The sequence below is a fragment of the Ictalurus punctatus genome, chromosome 2 (genome assembly GCF_001660625.3).
Source record: "Ictalurus punctatus breed USDA103 chromosome 2, Coco_2.0, whole genome shotgun sequence".
Lineage (NCBI taxonomy): Eukaryota > Metazoa > Chordata > Actinopteri > Siluriformes > Ictaluridae > Ictalurus > Ictalurus punctatus.
In genome coordinates, this window is record NC_030417.2 from 13,665,765 (window position 1) to 13,684,729 (window position 18,965).

Here is an 18,965-nt window from a genome sequence, read left to right on the forward strand (position 1 = left end):
GGCCGGTTAGCTCAGATGGTTAGAGCGTGGTGCTAATAACGCCAAGGTCACGGGTTCGATCCCCGTACGGGTCATGAGAGGCTTTGATCTTCAGACAAATTCTGAGGACTGATTCACTAACAAACCAACACCATGCTGGACTACCTCCAGCAATAGCCAAGAAAACACTGATTTGTGCGAGGCCACACCTTTTTAAGCCTCTACGTTTTGTGGCTCCTTGCTTCCTTTAAATTTATTATTTTTTTCTTTCAGGTGGCAGGTGGAGTTAGACGGCCGTAGGGAACCATAGAGAAAGCCAGATGGCGCAAAATTCAGGAATTTTTAAAAAAAATATATAGTTATTTCTATTTGCTTTTGTACATAAAGTTGAAAGAACAAAGCTATATAAAATAAAGCTCAAGCTGACAGGTTTTCTTTTGGGTTGAACCATGTTTTCATTCATCAGTATCTTCACAAATAAACCCAGTCACTACACATTAAGACGGTGATTAAACCTCATTCTTTTGTCTTTACAAATAGAGATATTTACATGGATGGGCGGCCATTCAGAGTGATCATTCTGTAATATCTTTCTTTTGTCTCTATAGATAAAGAGATAGTTGCATTGCTGGGCGAACATTATCACCTGATTTTGTGAGAAATGACATTTGCAGGAAACGCCCACTTTTTGCAAACGTCTGCTGTAATTGCTAACATTTAAACATCCAGTCTACAATAAATAATAAGTCTATTCAATGAAAGTAAAGGTCAGTGTTTAATCAAAAATGTTAAAGAAATGAATGAAATAATAATTTTAAAAATTGGTTGATCAATTTAGTTTAATACAGGTTCTCATATTCATGGCTTTATTTTCCTGTAAGGTGACAAGTGATAATCTCAAAGTTTTCTGGATTTCTTATCATTCTTATATGATTACTTGCTCTTTTTTTCCTACTGTGGGTTTTAGTCCATCATCCAGATGGTGGTGGTTGAGGAGATTCCCTCGCCCCCATACAATGAATAGCGCTTTGATTTTACAGGCTTGGTTGGTTTCAAAGGATTTTACGAGGACGAGCTCGTGGCTCATTGTTACTGTTACATTTATTTTTTCTTTCAGGTGGTAGGTTTGAGCTATATGGCGGTAGGTTGGCGGTATATGGCGGTATATGGCGGGAGGTGGAGTTCGACGTCGATGAAGGTATTCTTCGCTTAGCCCCGTCCTAGCTCACGGTACGGAGCCAGTCTTAAAGTGACCCTTAGGCCGGTTAGCTCAGATGGTTAGAGCGTGGTGCTAATAACGCCAAGGTCACGGGTTCGATCCCCGTACGGGCCATGAGATGCTTTGATCTTCAGACAAATTCTCAAGACTGATTCACTGACAAACCAGCACCATGCTGGACTACCTCCAGCAATAGCCAAGAAAACACTGATTTGTGTGAGGCCACACCTTTTTAAGCCTCTACGTTTTGTGGCTCCTTGCTTCCTTTAAATTTATTATTTTTTTCTTTCAGGTGGCAGGTGGAGTTAGACGGCCGTAGGGAACCATAGAGAAAGCCAGATGGCGCAAAATTCAGGAATTTTAAAAAAAAATATATAGTTATTTCTATTTGCTCTTGTACATAAAGTTGAAAGAACAAAGCTATATAAAATAAAGCTCAAGCTGACAGGTTTTCTTTTGGGTTGAACCATGTTTTCATTCATCAGTATCTTCACAAATAAACCCAGTCACTACACATTAAGACGGTGATTAAACCTCATTCTTTTGTCTTTACAAATAGAGATATTTACACGGATGGGCGGCCATTCAGAGTGATCATTCTGTAATATCTTTCTTTTGTCTCTATAGATAAAGAGATAGTTGCATTGCTGGGCGAACATTATCACCTGATTTTGTGAGAAATGACATTTGCAGGAAACGCCCACTTTTTGCAAACGTCTGCTGTAATTGCTAACATTTAAACATCCAGTCTACAATAAATAATAAGTCTATTCAATGAAAGTAAAGGTCAGTGTTTAATCAAAAATGTTAAAGAAATGAATGAAATAATAATTTTAAAAATTGGTTGATCAATTTAGTTTAATACAGGTTCTCATATTCATGGCTTTATTTTCCTGTAAGGTGACAAGTGATAATCTCAAAGTTTTCTGGATTTCTTATCATTCTTATATGATTACTTGCTCTTTTTTTCCTACTGTGGGTTTTAGTCCATCATCCAGATGGTGGTGGTTGAGGAGATTCCCTCGCCCCCATACAATGAATAGCGCTTTGATTTTACAGGCTTGGTTGGTTTCAAAGGATTTTACGAGGACGAGCTCGTGGCTCATTGTTACTGTTACATTTATTTTTTCTTTCAGGTGGTAGGTTTGAGCTATATGGCGGTAGGTTGGCGGTATATGGCAGTATATGGCGGCAGGTAGAGTTCGACGTCGATTAAGGTCTTCTTCGCTTAGCCTCTACGGTTTGTGGCTCCTTGCTTCCTTTAAATTTATTATTTTTTTCTTTCAGGTGGCAGGTGGAGTTAGACGGCAGTAGGGAACCATAGAGAAAGCCAGATGGCGCAAAATTCAGGATTTTTTTTTTAAAAAATATAGTTATTTCTATTTGCTTTTGTACATAAAGTTGAAAGTACAAAGCTATATAAAATAAAGCTCAAGCTGACAGGTTTTCTTTTGGGTTGCACCATGTTTTCATTCATCAGTATCTTCACAAATAAACCCAGTCACTACACATTAAGACGGTGATTAAACCTCATTCTTTTGTCTTTACAAATATAGATATTTACATGGATGGGCGGCCATTCAGAGTGATCATTCTGTAATATCTTTCTTTTGTCTCTATAGATAAAGAGATAGTTGCATTGCTGGGCGAACATTATCACCTGATTTTGTGAGAAATGACTTTGCAGGAAACGCCCACTTTTTGCTAACGTCTGCGGTAATTGCTAACATTTAAACATTCAGCCTACAATAAATAATAAGTCTATTCAATGAAAGTAAAGGTCAGTGTTTAATCAAAAATGTTAAAGAAATGAATGAAATAATAATTTTTAAAAATTGGTTGATCGATTTAGTTTAATACAGGTTCTCATATTCATGGCTTTATTTTCCTGTAAGGTGACAAGTGATAATCTCAAAGTTTTCTGGATTTCTTATCATTCTTATATGATTACTTGCTCTTTTTTTCCTACTGTGGGTTTTAGTCCATCATCCAGATGGTGGTGGTTGAGGAGATTCCCTCGCCCCCATACAATGAATAGCGCTTTGATTTTACAGGCTTGGTTGGTTTCAAAGGATTTCACGAGGACGAGCTCGTGGCTCATTGTTACTGTTACATTTATTTTTTCTTTCAGGTGGTAGGTTTGAGCTATATGGCGGTAGGTTGGCGGTATATGGCAGTATATGGCGGCAGGTAGAGTTCGACGTCGATGAAGGTCTTCTTCGCTTAGCCTCTACGGTTTGTGGCTCCTTGCTTCCTTTAAATTTATTATTTTTTTCTTTCAGGTGGCAGGTGGAGTTAGACGGCAGTAGGGAACCATAGAGAAAGCCAGATGGCGCAAAATTCAGGATTTTTTTTTAAAAAAATATAGTTATTTCTATTTGCTTTTGTACATAAAGTTGAAAGTACAAAGCTATATAAAATAAAGCTCAAGCTGACAGGTTTTCTTTTGGGTTGCACCATGTTTTCATTCATCAGTATCTTCACAAATAAACCCAGTCACTACACATTAAGACGGTGATTAAACCTCATTCTTTTGTCTTTACAAATAGAGATATTTACATGGATGGGCGGCCATTCAGAGTGATCATTCTGTAATATCTTTCTTTTGTCTCTATAGATAAAGAGATAGTTGCATTGCTGGGCGAACATTATCACCTGATTTTGTGAGAAATGACTTTGCAGGAAACGCCCACTTTTTGCTAACGTCTGCGGTAATTGCTAACATTTAAACATTCAGCCTACAATAAATAATAAGTCTATTCAATGAAAGTAAAGGTCAGTGTTTAATCAAAAATGTTAAAGAAATGAATGAAATAATAATTTTTAAAAATTGGTTGATCGATTTAGTTTAATACAGGTTCTCATATTCATGGCTTTATTTTCCTGTAAGGTGAAACGTGATAATCTCAAAGTTTTCTGGATTTCTTATCATTCTTATATGATTACTTGCTCTTTTTTTCCTACTGTGGGTTTTAGTCCATCATCCAGATGGTGGTGGTTGAGGAGATTCCCTCGCCCCCATACAATGAATAGCGCTTTGATTTTACAGGCTTGGTTGGTTTCAAAGGATTTCACGAGGACGAGCTCGTGGCTCATTGTTACTGTTACATTTATTTTTTCTTTCAGGTGGTAGGTTTGAGCTATATGGCGGTGGGTTGGCGGTATATGGCGGTATATGGCGGCAGGTAGAGTTCGACGTCGATGAAGGTCTTCTTCGCTTAGCCTCTACGGTTTGTGGCTCCTTGCTTCCTTTAAATTTATTATTTTTTTCTTTCAGGTGGCAGGTGGAGTTAGACGGCAGTAGGGAACCATAGAGAAAGCCAGATGGCGCAAAATTCAGGAATTTTTTTAAAAATATATAGTTATTTCTATTTGCTTTTGTACATAAAGTTGAAAGAACAAAGCTATATAAAATAAAGCTCAAGCTGACAGGTTTTCTTTTGGGTTGAACCATGTTTTCATTCATCAGTATCTTCACAAATAAACCCTGTCACTACACATTAAGACGGTGATTAAACCTCATTCATTTGTCTTTACAAATAGAGATATTTACATGGATGGGCGGCCATTCAGAGTGATCATTCTGTAATATCTTTCTTTTGTCTCTATAGATAAAGAGATAGTTGCATTGCTGGGCGAACATTATCACCTGATTTTGTGAGAAATGACATTTGCAGGAAACGCCCACTTTTTGCAAACGTCTGCTGTAATTGCTAACATTTAAACATCCAGTCTACAATAAATAATAAGTCTATTCAATGAAAGTAAAGGTCAGTGTTTAATCAAAAATGTTAAAGAAATGAATGAAATAATAATTTTAAAAAATTGGTTAATCAATTTAGTTTAATACAGGTTCTCATATTCATGGCTTTATTTTCCTGTAAGGTGACAAGTGATAATCTCAAAGTTTTCTGGATTTCTTATCATTCTTATATGATTACTTGCTCTTTTTTTCCTACTGTGGGTTTTAGTCCATCATCCAGATGGTGGTGGTTGAGGAGATTCCCTCGCCCCCATACAATGAATAGCGCTTTGATTTTACAGGCTTGGTTGGTTTCAAAGGATTTTACGAGGACGAGCTCGTGGCTCATTGTTACTGTTACATTTATTTTTTCTTTCAGGTGGTAGGTTTGAGCTATATGGCGGTGGGTTGGCGGTATATGGCGGTATATGGCGGCAGGTAGAGTTCGACGTCGATGAAGGTCTTCTTCGCTTAGCCTCTACGGTTTGTGGCTCCTTGCTTCCTTTAAATTTATTATTTTTTTCTTTCAGGTGGCAGGTGGAGTTAGACGGCAGTAGGGAACCATGGACAAAGCCAGATGGCGCAAAATTCAGGAATTCTTTTTACAAAATATAGTTATTTCTATTTGCTCTTGTACATAAAGTTGAAAGAACAAAGCTATATAAAATAAAGCTCAAGCTGACAGGTTTTCTTTTGGGTTGAACCATGTTTTCATTCATCAGTATCTTCACAAATAAACCCAGTCACTACACATTAAGACGGTGATTAAACCTCATTCTTTTGTCTTTACAAATAGAGATATTTACATGGATGGGCGGCCATTCAGAGAGATCATTCTGTAATATCTTTCTTTTGTCTCCATAGATAAAGAGATAGTTGCATTGCTGGGCGAACATTATCACCTGATTTTGTGAGAAATGACTTTGCAGGAAACACCCACTTTTTGCTAACGTCTGCGGTAATTGCTAACATTTAAACATTCAGCCTACAATAAATAATAAGTCTATTCAATGAAAGTAAAGGTCAGTGTTTAATCAAAAATGTTAAAGAAATGAATGAAATAATAATTTTAAAAAATTGGTTGATCAATTTAGTTTAATACAGGTTCTCATATTCATGGCTTTATTTTCCTGTAAGGTGACAAGTGATAATCTCAAAGTTTTCTGGATTTCTTATCATTCTTATATGATTACTTGCTCTTTTTTTCCTACTGTGGGTTTTAGTCCATCATCCTGATGGTGGTGGTTGAGGAGATTCCCTCGCCCCCATACAATGAATAGCGCTTTGATTTTACAGGCTTGGTTGGTTTCAAAGGATTTCACGAGGACGAGCTCGTGGCTCATTGTTACTGTTACATTTATTTTTTCTTTCAGGTGGTAGGTTTGAGCTATATGGCGGTGGGTTGGCGGTATATGGCGGTATATGGCGGCAGGTAGAGTTCGACGTCGATGAAGGTCTTCTTCGCTTAGCCTCTACGGTTTGTGGCTCCTTGCTTCCTTTAAATTTATTATTTTTTTCTTTCAGGTGGCAGGTGGAGTTAGACGGCAGTAGGGAACCATAGAGAAAGCCAGATGGCGCAAAATTCAGGAATTTTTTTTTTTACAAAATATAGTTATTTCTATTTGCTCTTGTACATAAAGTTGAAAGAACAAAGCTATATAAAATAAAGCTCAAGCTGACAGGTTTTCTTTTGGGTTGCACCATGTTTGCATTCATCAGTATCTTCACAAATAAACCCAGTCACTACACATTAAGACGGTGATTAAACCTCATTCTTTTGTCTTTACAAATAGAGATATTTACACGGATGGGCGGCCATTCAGAGTGATCATTCTGTAATATCTTTCTTTTGTCTCTATAGATAAAGAGATAGTTGCATTGCTGGGCGAACATTATCACCTGATTTTGTGAGAAATGACATTTGCAGGAAACGCCCACTTTTTGCAAACGTCTGCTGTAATTGCTAACATTTAAACATCCAGTCTACAATAAATAATAAGTCTATTCAATGAAAGTAAAGGTCAGTGTTTAATCAAAAATGTTAAAGAAATGAATGAATTAATAATTTTAAAAATTGGTTGATCAATTTAGTTTAATACAGGTTCTCATATTCATGGCTTTATTTTCCTGTAAGGTGACAAGTGATAATCTCAAAGTTTTCTGGATTTCTTATCATTCTTATATGATTACTTGCTCTTTTTTTCCTACTGTGGGTTTTAGTCCATCATCCAGATGGTGGTGGTTGAGGAGATTCCCTCGCCCCCATACAATGAATAGCGCTTTGATTTTACAGGCTTGGTTGGTTTCAAAGGATTTTACGAGGAAGAGCTCGTGGCTCATTGTTACTGTTACATTTATTTTTTCTTTCAGGTGGTAGGTTTGAGCTATATGGCGGTAGGTTGGCGGTATATGGCGGTATATGGCGGCAGGTAGAGTTCGACGTCGATGAAGGTCTGCTTCGCTTAGCCTCTACGGTTTGTGGCTCCTTGCTTCCTTTAAATTTTTTTTTTTTTTTTTTCAGGTGGCAGGTTGAGTTAGACGGCAGTAGGGAACCATGGACAAAGCCAGATGGCGCAAAATTCAGGAATTTTTTTTACAAAATATAGTTATTTCTATTTGCTCTTGTACATAAAGTTGAAAGAACAAAGCTATATAAAATAAAGCTCAAGCTGACAGGTTTTCTTTTGGGTTGCACCATGTTTGCATTCATCAGTATCTTCACAAATAAACCCAGTCACTACACATTAAGACGGTGATTAAACCTCATTCTTTTGTCTTTACAAATAGAGATATTTACATGGTTGGGCGGCCATTCAGAGTGATCATTCTGTAATATCTTTCTTTTATCTCTATAGATAAAGAGATAGTTGCATTGCTGGGCGAACATTATCACCTGATTTTGTGAGAAATGACATTTGCAGGAAACGCCCACTTTTTGCAAACGTCTGCTGTAATTGCTAACATTTAAACATCCAGTCTACAATAAATAATAAGTCTATTCAATGAAAGTAAAGGTCAGTGTTTAATCAAAAAATGTTAAAGAAATGAATGAAATAATAATTTTTAAAAATTGGTTGATCAATTTAGTTTAATACAGGTTCTCATATTCATGGCTTTATTTTCCTGTAAGGTGACAAGTGATAATCTCAAAGTTTTCTGGATTTCTTATCATTCTTATATGATTACTTGCTCTTTTTTTCCTACTGTGGGTTTTAGTCCATCATCCAGATGGTGGTGGTTGAGGAGATTCCCTCGCCCCCATACAATGAATAGCGCTTTGATTTTACAGGCTTGGTTGGTTTCAAAGGATTTTACGAGGACGAGCTCGTGGCTCATTGTTACTGTTACATTTATTTTTTCTTTCAGGTGGTAGGTTTGAGCTATATGGCGGTAGGTTGGCGGTATATGGCGGTATATGGCGGCAGGTAGAGTTCGACGTCGATGAAGGTCTTCTTCGCTTAGCCTCTACGGTTTGTGGCTCCTTGCTTCCTTTAAATTTATTATTTTTTTCTTTCAGGTGGCAGGTGGAGTTAGACGGCAGTAGGGAACCATGGACAAAGCCAGATGGCGCAAAATTCAGGAATTTTTTTTACAAAATATAGTTATTTCTATTTGCTCTTGTACATAAAGTTGAAAGAACAAAGCTATATAAAATAAAGCTCAAGCTGACAGGTTTTCTTTTGGGTTGAACCATGTTTTCATTCATCAGTATCTTCACAAATAAACCCAGTCACTACACATTAAGACGGTGATTAAACCTCATTCTTTTGTCTTTACAAATAGAGATATTTACATGGATGGGCGGCCATTCAGAGTGATCATTCTGTAATATCTTTCTTTTATCTCTATAGATAAAGAGATAGTTGCATTGCTGGGCGAACATTATCACCTGATTTTGTGAGAAATGACATTTGCAGGAAACGCCCACTTTTTGCAAACGTCTGCTGTAATTGCTAACATTTAAACATTCAGCCTACAATAAATAATAAGTCTATTCAATGAAAGTAAAGGTCAGTGTTTAATCAAAAAATGTTAAAGAAATGAATGAAATAATAATTTTAAAAAATTGGTTGATCAATTTAGTTTAATACAGGTTCTCATATTCATGGCTTTATTTTCCTGTAAGGTGACAAGTGATAATCTCAAAGTTTTCTGGATTTCTTATCATTCTTATATGATTACTTGCTCTTTTTTTCCTACTGTGGGTTTTAGTCCATCATCCAGATGGTGGTGGTTGAGGAGATTCCCTCGCCCCCATACAATGAATAGCGCTTTGATTTTACAGGCTTGGTTGGTTTCAAAGGATTTCACGAGGACGAGCTCGTGGCTCATTGTTACTGTTACATTTATTTTTTCTTTCAGGTGGTAGGTTTGAGCTATATGGCGGTGGGTTGGCGGTATATGGCGGTATATGGCGGCAGGTAGAGTTCGACGTCGATGAAGGTCTTCTTCGCTTAGCCTCTACGGTTTGTGGCTCCTTGCTTCCTTTAAATTTATTATTTTTTTCTTTCAGGTGGCAGGTGGAGTTAGACGGCAATAGGGAACCATAGAGAAAGCCAGATGGCGCAAAATTCAGGAATTTTTTTAAAAAATATATAGTTATTTCTATTTGCTTTTGTACATAAAGTTGAAAGAACAAAGCTATATAAAATAAAGCTCAAGCTGACAGGTTTTCTTTTGGGTTGAACCATGTTTTCATTCATCAGTATCTTCACAAATAAACCCAGTCACTACACATTAAGACGGTGATTAAACCTCATTCTTTTGTCTTTACAAATAGAGATATTTACATGGATGGGCGGCCATTCAGAGTGATCATTCTGTAATATCTTTCTTTTGTCTCTATAGATAAAGAGATAGTTGCATTGCTGGGCGAACATTATCACCTGATTTTGTGAGAAATGACATTTGCAGGAAACGCCCACTTTTTGCAAACGTCTGCTGTAATTGCTAACATTTAAACATCCAGTCTACAATAAATAATAAGTCTATTCAATGAAAGTAAAGGTCAGTGTTTAATCAAAAATGTTAAAGAAATGAATGAATTAATAATTTTAAAAATTGGTTGATCAATTTAGTTTAATACAGGTTCTCATATTCATGGCTTTATTTTCCTGTAAGGTGACAAGTGATAATCTCAAAGTTTTCTGGATTTCTTATCATTCTTATATGATTACTTGCTCTTTTTTTCCTACTGTGGGTTTTAGTCCATCATCCAGATGGTGGTGGTTGAGGAGATTCCCTCGCCCCCATACAATGAATAGCGCTTTGATTTTACAGGCTTGGTTGGTTTCAAAGGATTTTACGAGGACGAGCTCGTGGCTCATTGTTACTGTTACATTTATCTTTTCTTTCAGGTGGTAGGTTTGAGCTATATGGCGGTAGGTTGGCGGTATATGGCGGTATATGGCGGCAGGTAGAGTTCGACGTCGATTAAGGTCTTCTTCGCTTAGCCTCTACGGTTTGTGGCTCCTTGCTTCCTTTAAATGTATTATTTTTTTCTTTCAGGTGGCAGGTGGAGTTAGACGGCAGTAGGGAACCATAGAGAAAGCCAGATGGCGCAAAATTCAGGAATTTTTAAAAAAAATATATAGTTATTTCTATTTGCTCTTGTACATAAAGTTGAAAGAACAAAGCTATATAAAATAAAGCTCAAGCTGACAGGTTTTCTTTTGGGTTGCACCATGTTTTCATTCATCAGTATCTTCACAAATAAACCCAGTCACTACACATTAAGACGGTGATTAAACCTCATTCTTTTGTCTTTACAAATAGAGATATTTACACGGATGGGCGGCCATTCAGAGTGATCATTCTGTAATATCTTTCTTTTGTCTCTATAGATAAAGAGATAGTTGCATTGCTGGGCGAACATTATCACCTGATTTTGTGAGAAATGACATTTGCAGGAAACGCCCACTTTTTGCAAACGTCTGCTGTAATTGCTAACATTTAAACATCCAGTCTACAATAAATAATAAGTCTATTCAATGAAAGTAAAGGTCAGTGTTTAATCAAAAATGTTAAAGAAATGAATGAAATAATAATTTTAAAAAATTGGTTAATCAATTTAGTTTAATACAGGTTCTCATATTCATGGCTTTATTTTCCTGTAAGGTGACAAGTGATAATCTCAAAGTTTTCTGGATTTCTTATCATTCTTATATGATTACTTGCTCTTTTTTTCCTACTGTGGGTTTTAGTCCATCATCCAGATGGTGGTGGTTGAGGAGATTCCCTCGCCCCCATACAATGAATAGCGCTTTGATTTTACAGGCTTGGTTGGTTTCAAAGGATTTCACGAGGACGAGCTCGTGGCTCATTGTTACTGTTACATTTATTTTTTCTTTCAGTTGGTAGGTTTGAGCTATATGGCGGTAGGTTGGCGGTATATGGCGGTAAATGGCGGCAGGTAGAGTTCGACGTCGATGAAGGTCTTCTTCGCTTAGCCTCTACGGTTTGTGGCTCCTTGCTTCCTTTAAATTTATTATTTTTTTCTTTCAGGTGGCAGGTGGAGTTAGACGGCAGTAGGGAACCATGGACAAAGCCAGATGGCGCAAAATTCAGGAAATTTTTTTTTACAAAATATAGTTATTTCTATTTGCTCTTGTACATAAAGTTGAAAGAACAAAGCTATATAAAATAAAGCTCAAGCTGACAGGTTTTCTTTTGGGTTGAACCATGTTTTCATTCATCAGTATCTTCACAAATAAACCCAGTCACTACACATTAAGACGGTGATTAAACCTCATTCTTTTGTCTTTACAAATAGAGATATTTACATGGATGGGCGGCCATTCAGAGTGATCATTCTGTAATATCTTTCTTTTGTCTCTATAGATAAAGAGATAGTTGCATTGCTGGGTGAACATTATCACCTGATTTTGTGAGAAGTGACTTTGCAGGAAACACCCACTTTTTGCAAACGTCTGCGGTAATTTCTAACATTTAAACATTCATCCTACAATAAATAATAAGTCTATTCAATGAAAGTAAAGGTCAGTGTTTAATCAAAAATGTTAAAGAAATGAATGAAATAATAATTTTTAAAAATTGGTTGATCAATTTAGTTTAATACAGGTTCTCATATTCATGGCTTTATTTTCCTGTAAGGTGACAAGTGATAATCTCAAAGTTTTCTGGATTTCTTATCATTCTTATATGATTACTTGCTCTTTTTTTCCTACTGTGGGTTTTAGTCCATCATCCAGATGGTGGTGGTTGAGGAGATTCCCTCGCCCCCATACAATGAATAGCGCTTTGATTTTACAGGCTTGGTTGGTTTCCAAGGATTTTAGGAGGACGAGCGCGTGGCTCATTGTTACTGTTACATTTATTTTTTCTTTCAGGTGGCAGGTGGAGTTAGCCGGCGGTAGGTTTGAGCTATATGGCGGTAGGTTGGCGGTATATGGCGGTATATGGCGGGAGGTGGAGTTCGACGTCGATGAAGGTATTCTTCGCTTAGCCCCGTCCTAGCTCACGGTACGGAGCCAGTCTTAAAGTGACCCTTAGGCCGGTTAGCTCAGATGGTTAGAGCGTGGTGCTAATAACGCCAAGGTCACGGGTTCGATCCCCGTACGGGCCATGAGATGCTTTGATCTTCAGACAAATTCTCAAGACTGATTCACTGACAAACCAGCACCATGCTGGACTACCTCCAGCAATAGCCAAGAAAACACTGATTTGTGCGAGGCCACACCTTTTTAAGCCTCTACGTTTTGTGGCTCCTTGCTTCCTTTAAATTTATTATTTTTTTCTTTCAGGTGGCAGGTGGAGTTAGACGGCCGTAGGGAACCATAGAGAAAGCCAGATGGCGCAAAATTCAGGAATTTTTAAAAAAAATATATAGTTATTTCTATTTGCTCTTGTACATAAAGTTGAAAGAACAAAGCTATATAAAATAAAGCTCAAGCTGACAGGTTTTCTTTTGGGTTGAACCATGTTTTCATTCATCAGTATCTTCACAAATAAACCCAGTCACTACACATTAAGACGGTGATTAAACCTCATTCTTTTGTCTTTACAAATAGAGATATTTACACGGATGGGCGGCCATTCAGAGTGATCATTCTGTAATATCTTTCTTTTGTCTCTATAGATAAAGAGATAGTTGCATTGCTGGGCGAACATTATCACCTGATTTTGTGAGAAATGACATTTGCAGGAAACGCCCACTTTTTGCAAACGTCTGCTGTAATTGCTAACATTTAAACATCCAGTCTACAATAAATAATAAGTCTATTCAATGAAAGTAAAGGTCAGTGTTTAATCAAAAATGTTAAAGAAATGAATGAAATAATAATTTTAAAAATTGGTTGATCAATTTAGTTTAATACAGGTTCTCATATTCATGGCTTTATTTTCCTGTAAGGTGACAAGTGATAATCTCAAAGTTTTCTGGATTTCTTATCATTCTTATATGATTACTTGCTCTTTTTTTCCTACTGTGGGTTTTAGTCCATCATCCAGATGGTGGTGGTTGAGGAGATTCCCTCGCCCCCATACAATGAATAGCGCTTTGATTTTACAGGCTTGGTTGGTTTCAAAGGATTTTACGAGGACGAGCTCGTGGCTCATTGTTACTGTTACATTTATTTTTTCTTTCAGGTGGTAGGTTTGAGCTATATGGCGGTAGGTTGGCGGTATATGGCAGTATATGGCGGCAGGTAGAGTTCGACGTCGATTAAGGTCTTCTTCGCTTAGCCTCTACGGTTTGTGGCTCCTTGCTTCCTTTAAATTTATTATTTTTTTCTTTCAGGTGGCAGGTGGAGTTAGACGGCAGTAGGGAACCATAGAGAAAGCCAGATGGCGCAAAATTCAGGATTTTTTTTTTAAAAAATATAGTTATTTCTATTTGCTTTTGTACATAAAGTTGAAAGTACAAAGCTATATAAAATAAAGCTCAAGCTGACAGGTTTTCTTTTGGGTTGCACCATGTTTTCATTCATCAGTATCTTCACAAATAAACCCAGTCACTACACATTAAGACGGTGATTAAACCTCATTCTTTTGTCTTTACAAATATAGATATTTACATGGATGGGCGGCCATTCAGAGTGATCATTCTGTAATATCTTTCTTTTGTCTCTATAGATAAAGAGATAGTTGCATTGCTGGGCGAACATTATCACCTGATTTTGTGAGAAATGACTTTGCAGGAAACGCCCACTTTTTGCTAACGTCTGCGGTAATTGCTAACATTTAAACATTCAGCCTACAATAAATAATAAGTCTATTCAATGAAAGTAAAGGTCAGTGTTTAATCAAAAATGTTAAAGAAATGAATGAAATAATAATTTTTAAAAATTGGTTGATCGATTTAGTTTAATACAGGTTCTCATATTCATGGCTTTATTTTCCTGTAAGGTGACAAGTGATAATCTCAAAGTTTTCTGGATTTCTTATCATTCTTATATGATTACTTGCTCTTTTTTTCCTACTGTGGGTTTTAGTCCATCATCCAGATGGTGGTGGTTGAGGAGATTCCCTCGCCCCCATACAATGAATAGCGCTTTGATTTTACAGGCTTGGTTGGTTTCAAAGGATTTCACGAGGACGAGCTCGTGGCTCATTGTTACTGTTACATTTATTTTTTCTTTCAGGTGGTAGGTTTGAGCTATATGGCGGTAGGTTGGCGGTATATGGCAGTATATGGCGGCAGGTAGAGTTCGACGTCGATGAAGGTCTTCTTCGCTTAGCCTCTACGGTTTGTGGCTCCTTGCTTCCTTTAAATTTATTATTTTTTTCTTTCAGGTGGCAGGTGGAGTTAGACGGCAGTAGGGAACCATAGAGAAAGCCAGATGGCGCAAAATTCAGGATTTTTTTTTAAAAAAATATAGTTATTTCTATTTGCTTTTGTACATAAAGTTGAAAGTACAAAGCTATATAAAATAAAGCTCAAGCTGACAGGTTTTCTTTTGGGTTGCACCATGTTTTCATTCATCAGTATCTTCACAAATAAACCCAGTCACTACACATTAAGACGGTGATTAAACCTCATTCTTTTGTCTTTACAAATAGAGATATTTACATGGATGGGCGGCCATTCAGAGTGATCATTCTGTAATATCTTTCTTTTGTCTCTATAGATAAAGAGATAGTTGCATTGCTGGGCGAACATTATCACCTGATTTTGTGAGAAATGACTTTGCAGGAAACGCCCACTTTTTGCTAACGTCTGCGGTAATTGCTAACATTTAAACATTCAGCCTACAATAAATAATAAGTCTATTCAATGAAAGTAAAGGTCAGTGTTTAATCAAAAATGTTAAAGAAATGAATGAAATAATAATTTTTAAAAATTGGTTGATCGATTTAGTTTAATACAGGTTCTCATATTCATGGCTTTATTTTCCTGTAAGGTGAAACGTGATAATCTCAAAGTTTTCTGGATTTCTTATCATTCTTATATGATTACTTGCTCTTTTTTTCCTACTGTGGGTTTTAGTCCATCATCCAGATGGTGGTGGTTGAGGAGATTCCCTCGCCCCCATACAATGAATAGCGCTTTGATTTTACAGGCTTGGTTGGTTTCAAAGGATTTCACGAGGACGAGCTCGTGGCTCATTGTTACTGTTACATTTATTTTTTCTTTCAGGTGGTAGGTTTGAGCTATATGGCGGTGGGTTGGCGGTATATGGCGGTATATGGCGGCAGGTAGAGTTCGACGTCGATGAAGGTCTTCTTCGCTTAGCCTCTACGGTTTGTGGCTCCTTGCTTCCTTTAAATTTATTATTTTTTTCTTTCAGGTGGCAGGTGGAGTTAGACGGCAGTAGGGAACCATAGAGAAAGCCAGATGGCGCAAAATTCAGGAATTTTTTTAAAAATATATAGTTATTTCTATTTGCTTTTGTACATAAAGTTGAAAGAACAAAGCTATATAAAATAAAGCTCAAGCTGACAGGTTTTCTTTTGGGTTGAACCATGTTTTCATTCATCAGTATCTTCACAAATAAACCCTGTCACTACACATTAAGACGGTGATTAAACCTCATTCATTTGTCTTTACAAATAGAGATATTTACATGGATGGGCGGCCATTCAGAGTGATCATTCTGTAATATCTTTCTTTTGTCTCTATAGATAAAGAGATAGTTGCATTGCTGGGCGAACATTATCACCTGATTTTGTGAGAAATGACATTTGCAGGAAACGCCCACTTTTTGCAAACGTCTGCTGTAATTGCTAACATTTAAACATCCAGTCTACAATAAATAATAAGTCTATTCAATGAAAGTAAAGGTCAGTGTTTAATCAAAAATGTTAAAGAAATGAATTAAATAATAATTTTTAAAAATTGGTTAATCAATTTAGTTTAATACAGGTTCTCATATTCATGGCTTTATTTTCCTGTAAGGTGACAAGTGATAATCTCAAAGTTTTCTGGATTTCTTATCATTCTTATATGATTACTTGCTCTTTTTTTCCTACTGTGGGTTTTAGTCCATCATCCAGATGGTGGTGGTTGAGGAGATTCCCTCGCCCCCATACAATGAATAGCGCTTTGATTTTACAGGCTTGGTTGGTTTCAAAGGATTTTACGAGGACGAGCTCGTGGCTCATTGTTACTGTTACATTTATTTTTTCTTTCAGGTGGTAGGTTTGAGCTATATGGCGGTGGGTTGGCGGTATATGGCGGTATATGGCGGCAGGTAGAGTTCGACGTCGATGAAGGTCTTCTTCGCTTAGCCTCTACGGTTTGTGGCTCCTTGCTTCCTTTAAATTTATTATTTTTTTCTTTCAGGTGGCAGGTGGAGTTAGACGGCAGTAGGGAACCATGGACAAAGCCAGATGGCGCAAAATTCAGGAATTCTTTTTACAAAATATAGTTATTTCTATTTGCTCTTGTACATAAAGTTGAAAGAACAAAGCTATATAAAATAAAGCTCAAGCTGACAGGTTTTCTTTTGGGTTGAACCATGTTTTCATTCATCAGTATCTTCACAAATAAACCCTGTCACTACACATTAAGACGGTGATTAAACCTCATTCTTTTGTCTTTACAAATAGAGATATTTACATGGATGGGCGGCCATTCAGAGTGATCATTCTGTAATATCTTTCTTTTATCTCTATAGATAAAGAGATAGTTGCATTGCTGGGCGAACATTATCACCTGATTTTGTGAGAAATGACATTTGCAGGAAACGCCCACTTTTTGCAAACGTCTGCTGTAATTGCTAACATTTAAACATTCAGCCTACAATAAATAATAAGTCTATTCAATGAAAGTAAAGGTCAGTGTTTAATCAAAAAATGTTAAAGAAATGAATGAAATAATAATTTTAAAAAATTGGTTGATCAATTTAGTTTAATACAGGTTCTCATATTCATGGCTTTATTTTCCTGTAAGGTGACAAGTGATAATCTCAAAGTTTTCTGGATTTCTTATCATTCTTATATGATTACTTGCTCTTTTTTTCCTACTGTGGGTTTTAGTCCATCATCCAGATGGTGGTGGTTGAGGAGATTCCCTCGCCCCCATACAATGAATAGCGCTTTGATTTTACAGGCTTGGTTGGTTTCAAAGGATTTCACGAGGACGAGCTCGTGGCTCATTGTTACTGTTACATTTATTTTTTCTTTCAGGTGGTAGGTTTGAGCTATATGGCGGTGGGTTGGCGGTATATGGCGGTATATGGCGGCAGGTAGAGTTCGACGTCGATGAAGGTCTTCTTCGCTTAGCCTCTACGGTTTGTGGCTCCTTGCTTCCTTTAAATTTATTATTTTTTTCTTTCAGGTGGCAGGTGGAGTTAGACGGCAATAGGGAACCATAGAGAAAGCCAGATGGCGCAAAATTCAGGAATTTTTTAAAAAAATATATAGTTATTTCTATTTGCTTTTGTACATAAAGTTGAAAGAACAAAGCTATATAAAATAAAGCTCAAGCTGACAGGTTTTCTTTTGGGTTGAACCATGTTTTCATTCATCAGTATCTTCACAAATAAACCCAGTCACTACACATTAAGACGGTGATTAAACCTCATTCTTTTGTCTTTACAAATAGAGATATTTACATGGATGGGCGGCCATTCAGAGTGATCATTCTGTAATATCTTTCTTTTGTCTCTATAGATAAAGAGATAGTTGCATTGCTGGGCGAACATTATCACCTGATTTTGTGAGAAATGACATTTGCAGGAAACGCCCACTTTTTGCAAACGTCTGCTGTAATTGCTAACATTTAAACATCCAGTCTACAATAAATAATAAGTCTATTCAATGAAAGTAAAGGTCAGTGTTTAATCAAAAATGTTAAAGAAATGAATGAATTAATAATTTTAAAAATTGGTTGATCAATTTAGTTTAATACAGGTTCTCATATTCATGGCTTTATTTTCCTGTAAGGTGACAAGTGATAATCTCAAAGTTTTCTGGATTTCTTATCATTCTTATATGATTACTTGCTCTTTTTTTCCTACTGTGGGTTTTAGTCCATCATCCAGATGGTGGTGGTTGAGGAGATTCCCTCGCCCCCATACAATGAATAGCGCTTTGATTTTACAGGCTTGGTTGGTTTCAAAGGATTTTACGAGGACGAGCTCGTGGCTCATTGTTACTGTTACATTTATTTTTTCTTTCAGGTGGTAGGTTTGAGCTATATGGCGGTAGGTTGGCGGTATATGGCGGTATATGGCGGGAGGTGGAGTTCGACGTCGATGAAGGTATTCTTCGCTTAGCCCCGTCCTAGCTCACGGTACGGAGCCAGTCTTAAAGTGACCCTTAGGCCGGTTAGCTCAGATGGTTAGAGCGTGGTGCTAATAACGCCAAGGTCACGGGTTCGATCCCCGTACGGGCCATGAGATGCTTTGATCTTCAGACAAATTCTCAAGACTGATTCACTGACAAACCAGCACCATGCTGGACTACCTCCAGCAATAGCCAAGAAAACACTGATTTGTGTGAGGCCACACCTTTTTAAGCCTCTACGTTTTGTGGCTCCTTGCTTCCTTTAAATTTATTATTTTTTTCTTTCAGGTGGCAGGTGGAGTTAGACGGCCGTAGGGAACCATAGAGAAAGCCAGA

The 18,965-nt window shown here is 37.1% G+C and overlaps 4 non-coding genes across 4 annotated transcripts; all 4 read left to right on the forward strand.

Moving 5' to 3' along the window:
• trnai-aau (transfer RNA isoleucine (anticodon AAU)) lies at positions 1-74 on the forward strand. Its single transcript has one exon. It is a non-coding gene; the product is annotated as a tRNA-Ile (tRNA).
• Positions 75-1,238: 1,164 nt separating this feature from the next.
• On the forward strand, positions 1,239-1,312 carry trnai-aau (transfer RNA isoleucine (anticodon AAU)). Its single transcript has one exon. It is a non-coding gene; the product is annotated as a tRNA-Ile (tRNA).
• Positions 1,313-12,451: 11,139 nt separating this feature from the next.
• On the forward strand, positions 12,452-12,525 carry trnai-aau (transfer RNA isoleucine (anticodon AAU)). Its single transcript has one exon. It is a non-coding gene; the product is annotated as a tRNA-Ile (tRNA).
• A 6,140-nt stretch (positions 12,526-18,665) lies between these two features.
• On the forward strand, positions 18,666-18,739 carry trnai-aau (transfer RNA isoleucine (anticodon AAU)). The gene has a single exon. It is a non-coding gene; the product is annotated as a tRNA-Ile (tRNA).
• Positions 18,740-18,965: the final 226 nt, after the last annotated feature.